Source organism: Leptonotus elevatus, chromosome 1 (assembly GCF_054856555.1).
Source record: "Leptonotus elevatus isolate MCC_2025b chromosome 1, RoL_Lele_1.0, whole genome shotgun sequence".
Taxonomy (NCBI): domain Eukaryota; kingdom Metazoa; phylum Chordata; class Actinopteri; order Syngnathiformes; family Syngnathidae; genus Leptonotus; species Leptonotus elevatus.
Window position 1 is genome coordinate 16,886,899 of NC_141239.1, and position 8,193 is coordinate 16,895,091.

Here is an 8,193-nt window from a genome sequence, read left to right on the forward strand (position 1 = left end):
ATATTTATTTTTATTTTGTCTTCATGAGCATACTCAATATTGGAGTAATCCAAAAGTAATCCATCCTAATTTATATTTTTTGGGCTTCTCGTAAAGTGGGATACATGTCTCTAAAAGAAAAAAACATGAATCGCCACATGAAGTACGGTAAGTGACTTCCAGCAAGCTGTCAAATGTGTATAGGAAAAAGATATGTATTTATTGAGCTGAACTAAAAGGCAGTGTGAGTCGGCTATCAGTGTATTAGCCGGGTTATCCCTTACAAGCAAGCAATTCCACTTCAAACGTGGTACCAGCGATCGGCATTAAAGGACAAGCCTTTGGAGTTTTTTGAAAGCGCAGGGATCCCCCTCCCACTATTTCAACAACACCAATCATCATAATGGAGCAATGGTGAGTTATATATTTAATTAATTATTTATTTTGATTTGCTTCTATGTCAATCATAAAAAAAATGTCTATGTTAATGTGACTCACTCAGTCTGTGGTATTTTCACAATTAAGTGTGACGTTTTTCTCTCACAGACTTCTTAACATTCACAAGTCTCAGGAAACTCCACGCTCCATGATTTACAGTCAGCCTCAAATCTCCTTGAATCATGTCACTCTTGTGTTTGCACCCTCATTCACAACATACTTGGGTGTCAGATATCAAGAAAACATATAGATGCAAAGTGCACAGATGTGTAAAAAACAAATAAGACGTACACGTAAACAGGAGAATAAAGCCCAAAAAAGCATTTTCTATATCATGTGTTGTGTCTTTCATATACTAAAATTGATTAAGATGTTTAAATGGGCATGTGTTCCTCCGCTTTGGCAATATTTTATAAACAAGTGCCCTGCTCATTGGTACCATCCCTTGAGCACACACAAGGTCAAGGTTGCCCATTCTTGCACATGAACGCATCAAGGGAGCTTGTATCCGGCAGGTAAAAGCTCACACTTTAGGACGTAACGCTTAAAGGCCATGTCATTTTCTGTACATATAGTCAGCTCATCATTGCGGGCTTTCCATACACTTACAGTTAGATAAAGTGCACTGAAAACTGTTGAGGAGAGCTGAGAAAATGGCATAACATTAAACAACCTTCACATGAAACTCTCTGATCTTTTGCAGCATAGAAGATGAAAATGTTTCATCTTAAAAAGGTAGGGACCACGGACACGAGCACCAAGCTGGCCCTCTGGGACCACTCGCAGATGAACACTTTCATGTGCTCACCCTGCCAGTCACAATGTGAATTTATTTTTAATATTGAGGCACTTTAGGGTCTGAACTGTGTTGAGCTTTAAACAAAGTTTCAACTAATGCATTTGTCGGTCTAATTATATACACGACGTCTATCACGCGCTTCCGTTAACATACCCCATTGATCAAGAATTATATGGAGTGAAATAACAGGCCACTTTACACGCCACTACTTAAGCCGAGTTGAAAGAGGCAAGCGGCTTCTATTGGCGGAAGCTGAGCTCAGATTGTGATGTGAAGTGAAAAAACCAACTAACACATTTTCACTCATGGAGGCAGCACATCATACACTACACTTCAGCAGACAAGTCGTCAAACACCCCATCATGTATTCATGTATCAGGTGTACATTTGACATGGGTTCGTGTTTCACGCGGTGTCATCCAAACATTGCTGTAAAGTGGCTTTGGATCTTCAGACAGTCTAGCACCCGAGTCGTGGAGAGAGAAACTCAAATGTGGCGGTGGTTATTATGTAAATAAGGGATATTCAGAAAGGCTTACTCACACACAACCTAGAGCTGACAAAAGATTTAGTAGCAGTTCAATTTCACACTTGCGAGGAAAAAATTCCAGAGACCTATTTTTATGCAATCCATTAAAAAGTCAATACTGTATTCCATATTTGTCCCCTTTAAAGCAGGTTGCGTCATTTGTATTTATTTTTTGCCTAGAGGAATGCCACCGATTTCGTTTTAGCCCCTAACGGGCTGACTGAAGTATTGTGGCCATGACAGCCAAGGAACTAGGTGCTCTGTAGCCCCGAGCACCAGAACACTGACCCACATCTCAACATCCCCGCAGAACCCTGTAGAGTTGTACAATCCACATGAAGAGCCACTGTCTGATAGTGTCACCTGTTATGTCTATACTTAGTGTATAACAACAAAGATCAATACGTTTTGTTTGCCAGTAAGCACCATGACCACATGACCAGGAAAACCATGAAGGTGACCCTCTGCTAGCGTTCTAGCCAAATTGGAAATTAATCTAAATTAAATTAAATAATTATTTTCAGTGAAATCTACAAAGTCCAACACAAATCAGTTCTCTGATGCCAGAAAATGAAGTGAATATCTGATTATCATTCATATATTTCTTGGACACTGTCAATGTTGTGCTACATATACAAGGCGCCATGTCATACACTATTGCAGTGATTCCCAACCAGTGTTTTGCAAAACATTAATATTATTCAATTTCACTTAATGGATCAAAAAAGATTATTTAACAAAAATAATGTATCTTTGTTCTTCTATCTATGCCAGCGATATATATGACGGGGGGGGGGGGAAATAAATGCTCCTTCCGCTAGATGACGAGATTAAACTGCATCTGCCTACCTGAGGTGAGTGTTTCAATCGTTCATACTTGAATGTATAAGAGATATCTTTTATTAAATGAACAAATAAGTTAATGAACAATATCTGATTTTTTTTGCATCCACTTTTTAAATTTTTCTATTTGTGAATCATAAGCTTGCTTCATTTTACTGTCTGTGTTTTTGACAATAAGCAAGACAAGGCAGTTTTATTTCTATAGCACATTTCATAACCAGAACTCAATGTGCTTTACACAAACAACAACTACAAACATTAACAAAAACATCATTTAATGACATTCAGAAACAAAGTAGAGAAAACAAAAGTATAAAATGACTAAAAGAACATAGACAACGTTAAAACAGAAACTTTAAAAGTATTTAAGAGTAAAGAAATAAGAGTAGTTTTCTAAAAGATTTAAAGGGATGTTTTCCCTTTAAATGTTTTGATTTATTACAAATGTTTAGAAGACCTTAAAAGGTATAGGGAAAAAAAGCAAAGTTTGTAACCTAGATTTAAAAGCATTTACACTCTGGGCTGACTTCACTTTTGTTGGCATCTTATTCCATGTGTGTGCAACATAACAGCTAAATACAGCTTCACCATGTTTACTTTGAACTCTGGGTTCTACGAATTGACCCAAGTCTGCAGATACCAGAACCCTACTGGGTTCATATTTAATCAGCATTTCTTTCGTGCATTCAGGACCCAAATTATTTAGTGACTTTTAAACCAGTAGCAGAATTTTGAAATCTATACTACAGCTGACTGTGAGCTAGTGGAAAGTCTTTAGTGATACGTTCTGATCTCTTTGTTTTGGTCAGAACCTGAGCTGCAGCATTCTGAATGAGCTGCAACTGTCTGATCCTCTTTTGAGCGAGTCCAGATGCTGAAAGTCAGGTCTGAGTCTATCAGAACCCCAAGATTTCAAACTTGGTCTCTGGTTTCTAAAGATAGTGACTTTAGGTGTTTTCTAACAGCAATCCTCTTTTCTTTATTGCAGAAAACAATTACTTCTGTTTTGTTTTGGTTGAGCTGAAGGAAATGTCGGTTCATCCAGTTGTTAATTTGCTCTAGACAGTGACACTATACATTAATTGAACCGCTGCCATTTGGGGACATCAATAAATACAGTTGTGTGTCATCTGCATAACCATGACAGCCAGGATTGGCGTTCTGAAGCATTTCACCGAAAGGTACTACAGCATGCTAGTAGGCGGCCTCATTAGGGAGATTCACAAATCCTGATTTCCTTATGTCTTGTTGACACAAACCAATATCAGCCGTCTCTCAGGGGCCCATTACTTTGGACCAGTCAGCATCCACGAGATTGGGGCCTTATGTGGGGGATGCCCAGCACGTTTTTGCAGTGTCTAAAGCAGTGCCATTGTTTTGTCATTGATCAGGACCAATGTCAGTTGTTTCTCATGGCTCCCTTCATCTCGGGGTCATTGCCATTTTCTTGGGTTGCATGCCAGACAGGATTCTGAGGCAGCAATGTTCACTTTATATATATATATATATATATATATATATATATATATATATATATATATATATATATATATATATATATTGGAGTATGTGCTACACAGCAACCACCTGTGTCTTTTGTTTACACCATGACAGAAAGTCTGCAAGTTTATCTCAATCAAAGTAAGAATAAGCACCCAGAGGGGATGGAAGTAACCAAAGTACCACAAATATCACACTCGCATCCAACAAGACCTTCTGGCAGCATTTGCCCTTGAGCAAAAACGTGGACAGTTGAGCAGAGATCAAATTTTTGACAGTTTAGAGCTATAGAAAGGAGTCGGACGTAACATACTCACCTTTCCCCTGGGCGACTTTTCTCCTCCAGGCGCTTCCAAATCGTCAGCTGCGTTGCTCCATTGCACCTCGCAGGAAGAAGTTGAGCCAAGGACGCGCGCAGCCACAGGTTGTGTGTGGCTGCCGCTCTCCTTAATCGATAACGTGACTCGGCTGCAAATGACACGCGTGGGAGGTCTGGGTGGATGCCAAACGCTGGCCCCACGCAGATGTGCAATCCATTCAGTGGGTCTAAAAAAAAAAAAAGTTGCCCGCGCGGCGCGCAATTAGCTGGTTTGGCGCACACAAGCGAGCAGTTTGGATCTATATCAGCAACGGCGATTATGCGTTTGTGTGCTGTAATGAGCCTCCCAGGCGAAGACAAAAAGTCGTCCTATTAGGCCGGCTACGGCTGATGTAGGAGGAAGAAGACAGCGGGGTTCCGGGAGTCGTGTCCGTGATGCAATGCGGGTAGCGCCGGTGCCGCGTCCTGCAGCTTTCTCCATGCGTGCAGCAATGCTGTCACCACGGTTATTCGCTGGGGAGCACTTGCGTGCATTTGTCTTAATTTCTGCATTGTCTGCAGAGACAAGGGAGGGGAGGAGGAGGTGGGAAACTATGTGTATATTTTCCCTCGCTGATCTCCCCATTCTCTCTCCGATGCACACACAATGTCATTGGGGAAGTGTGTGGAGAGTGGTGCGTGGGAATGGAGGGCATTAGGTACCTATAGGTTCTCTTCAGTGGGGAATTTAATAAATAAATGCACCCCTTATCACGTCACATTTATATAATATAAACTATAAGCAAACACCATACCGTTTCTACTTCAATATTTAGATCTAACAATTTAACAATAAATACATCATATGCTGGTTATTAAATGTATTGGTGTGTGCAGATCGCTACAGATGTCTTTTGGTATCATCGCAGTTGGCTGCAACAAGTTTTGCTCTGACCAAACAATCACGACGACAGAAAAATGCTGGCATTATCAGATGAGAGGAAAGATGTGAAATCTTATTGGTTAAAGATCCCTTTCACTCTTTGCTAAAAAAATAATAATAATCCATGTAAGTCATGCACACAGGATCGAATGTTTATATCCATCAGTCTCAACAAGCAACATATTTTTTCAATGTAATAATTTTCAGACACAACACAAGACAGCACTGGTTGGGAATCACTGAATTAGATTGACAGACAGAGGCTGAAATCTGATTGGACAAAAAATATAACACATACTGTACACAGTAAATTATGTAGAGTATATTTGACTCTATTTAGAGTGGGACCAAATAGACTCAGTTTTAGAGTGATATTTAGACTTGGAAGAGAGTAAAATAAAGAATTAAAAAAATAATTCGATAAAAGTCACTCAAGGGTTGAGGAACGAGCTCACTGCCTTCAGACTGTCGATCTACTTCAAAAACATAATTTTTGGTCTCTTCTTAGAGATAAGCAAACAGTAGGAGGGGCATAGCTCAGGCGGTAGTGTGGCAGTCTCCCAAGCTCAAGCTGAAGGTCGTGAGTTAGTCTCTCAACCCTTGAGTGACTTTTATTTTTTCCCTCAATTCTTTATTTTACTCTCCTCCAAGTGTAAAATTAGCCTACTATAAAACAGAGTCTATTTTCTCCCACTCAAAATAGAGTCAAACTTACTCTAAATTGAGTCAAATTTACTCTACATAATGTACTGTGTACAGATAAGAAAAGGCTATTAAGAATAAATTAATGCAATTCCATGGAAAAGATGGAAGAATTTAAGTTGTACATGTAGGTCAGTGATTCTGACAGTCTCTAGGCCAGCAGTGAAAGCCTTCCTGGCCATTGTGCACCAACCACTGCAATGGGGTCTAAATCTAGGCGTTATCCATTTCAATAATGACCCCCATAAACAGCCTGGATCATACAGGGGAGCTCAGTCAACGTCCAAACTAATGATAGGACAAACACAGCTGTCCAAAATGAGAATGGATGGCACATCCCGAAGTGCTTTTTCCTGGCTGTGTGCTTTTTGACAGCTGTTAAGGCACCCTCAACCTGACAATCACATTGCATCTTAGCCGTCTTCCAGCTGAGGCCTCCAAACATACAAACTAAAGGATGCTGACTGATAAATTGATGGAGTAAATACATAGAAGACACAACATGGCAGGGATTGTGTGATCTGGATACAGATGAAGCATTCATCCATCCTTTTTGTATACCTCAGGCCTTCATTACAGTGGTGGGTGATCCGGAGCCCATACATGACTGCGGGCAAGAGTTAGGGTACAACACAGCAGTGACCACACTAACCAGATTTTGGACCTTGGTTTACAAGCCAAAATCGTACAAAGTCAAAATGAGTTGTAGTCTATCACTAAACTATACACAAATTCAGTTGTTAAATGACGACAGTAAAGATTTTTATGAAGAACACTTCTAGGCCATGAATGTCAAGCAATCAAATGAACAACATTAAGTATGGCGGTAAGAGCATCTTGGGCCGCGTGACCACATATTTTTACACCATGCGCAAAGTAGATCCTCGCACTTATGTCGGGACTGTCAATAAAGCAGACTGAACAATTAGCAGAGGTTTAAAATGGTGACAAATTGGAGTATTCCATTTAAGCCTATGGAAAAAATGATGTCAATATCGGGAAACAATAAGAGGTCAACCGCTGTCGTGGAGCTGATAAGTTCAGCCTTAAGTGGGAAATTTAAGAATTTTCCGCCCTTTAAAATAAAATATTTTGGGATTTCTCCCTCCCTAATTTACTTGGAAAACAGTTGGTGAAAACTAATGTAAAAGTTCAACTTGTTTGATATTTATGACTGAAAAATGATTGCGTGCAGTCAACACCAAGTTTTGACAATGCATGTAGGCCTACTCCGTGAGTGTGACATGAAACGGAATAACGGTTGCCAACTTAGCAAGGTTTTACATTCCGACAATTGGGCCAAATTTGAGAATTTTTCATTACTTGCAGCTTGCAATCACCATTTCTGAAATATTATGCTGTTGTGAGGGTGAAAAAAGTGTTTGTTTGTTTGTTTTTTTTGTCTCGCCAATCAGAGCAACTATTGTAAAAGCATTTACAATCGCAAATTCTTGTGTGTGTGTGTGTGTGTGGGTCCTTTTGTTTGATTGTGACGTGAAACTAAATGCTAGCCAATTAGCATGATGTCCGTTACCAAACATAAATAGAGGATCAATTGGCTGGCTGTTTGTATAGTAAGTAAGTGTCTCACAAGTCATTTACCACGATAAAAAGCAGCACAAAGAGAAGGTACAAAGACAAAGACAGAAAGACTTGAGATGATATAGAACCTCCTTATTGGGATGCAACAGCACCATGGAGCAATGAGAGGAGTTAGCTATATAGCTTTGAATGACAGTCAAGGGACTGAAAACTATTGGTCACAGGTTGTAATCTTAAAGTATGTGCATTGGATCAACTCGATAAATGTCCACATATATGGAATACACCCCCGCCCACAAGTTGCTCCCTCTATTCTGGTTTGGTGATATGAACCAGAAGGGCTACCTCTTCTGGCCACTTTAACAAAAGGTAAATAGCCTCCAGCATTGATAATTTGATGTCACTTGTGCAAATGGAGTCTTTCACAATCATAAATCATTAACCTTTCAGTCAGCCAGGAAGCTGTCCCATGAGCACCAAAAGCTCCGTGGGTGGCGAAAGTAAACACCGTATCAATGAAATCCAGTTTTGCTTCTATACGGGTTTAAGTATGCTGGAAAGTTGGAGCACAGCCTGCTCTCAGGCTAGATAGCGCTTCCCCTCCGCTGAATAAAAAGGCT

The 8,193-nt window shown here is 40.0% G+C and overlaps 1 protein-coding gene across 1 annotated transcript in view; it reads right to left on the reverse strand.

Annotated features, from left to right (window-relative positions):
* clcn2a (chloride channel, voltage-sensitive 2a) overlaps nt 1-4,934 on the reverse strand; it is a 76,473-nt gene extending 71,539 nt beyond the window's left edge. The window contains exon 1 of the mRNA XM_086078228.1: nt 4,406-4,934. The gene's annotated coding sequence lies outside the window, so the exon portion shown is untranslated. The remainder of the gene's footprint in view (nt 1-4,405) is intronic.
* Nucleotides 4,935-8,193: the final 3,259 nt, after the last annotated feature.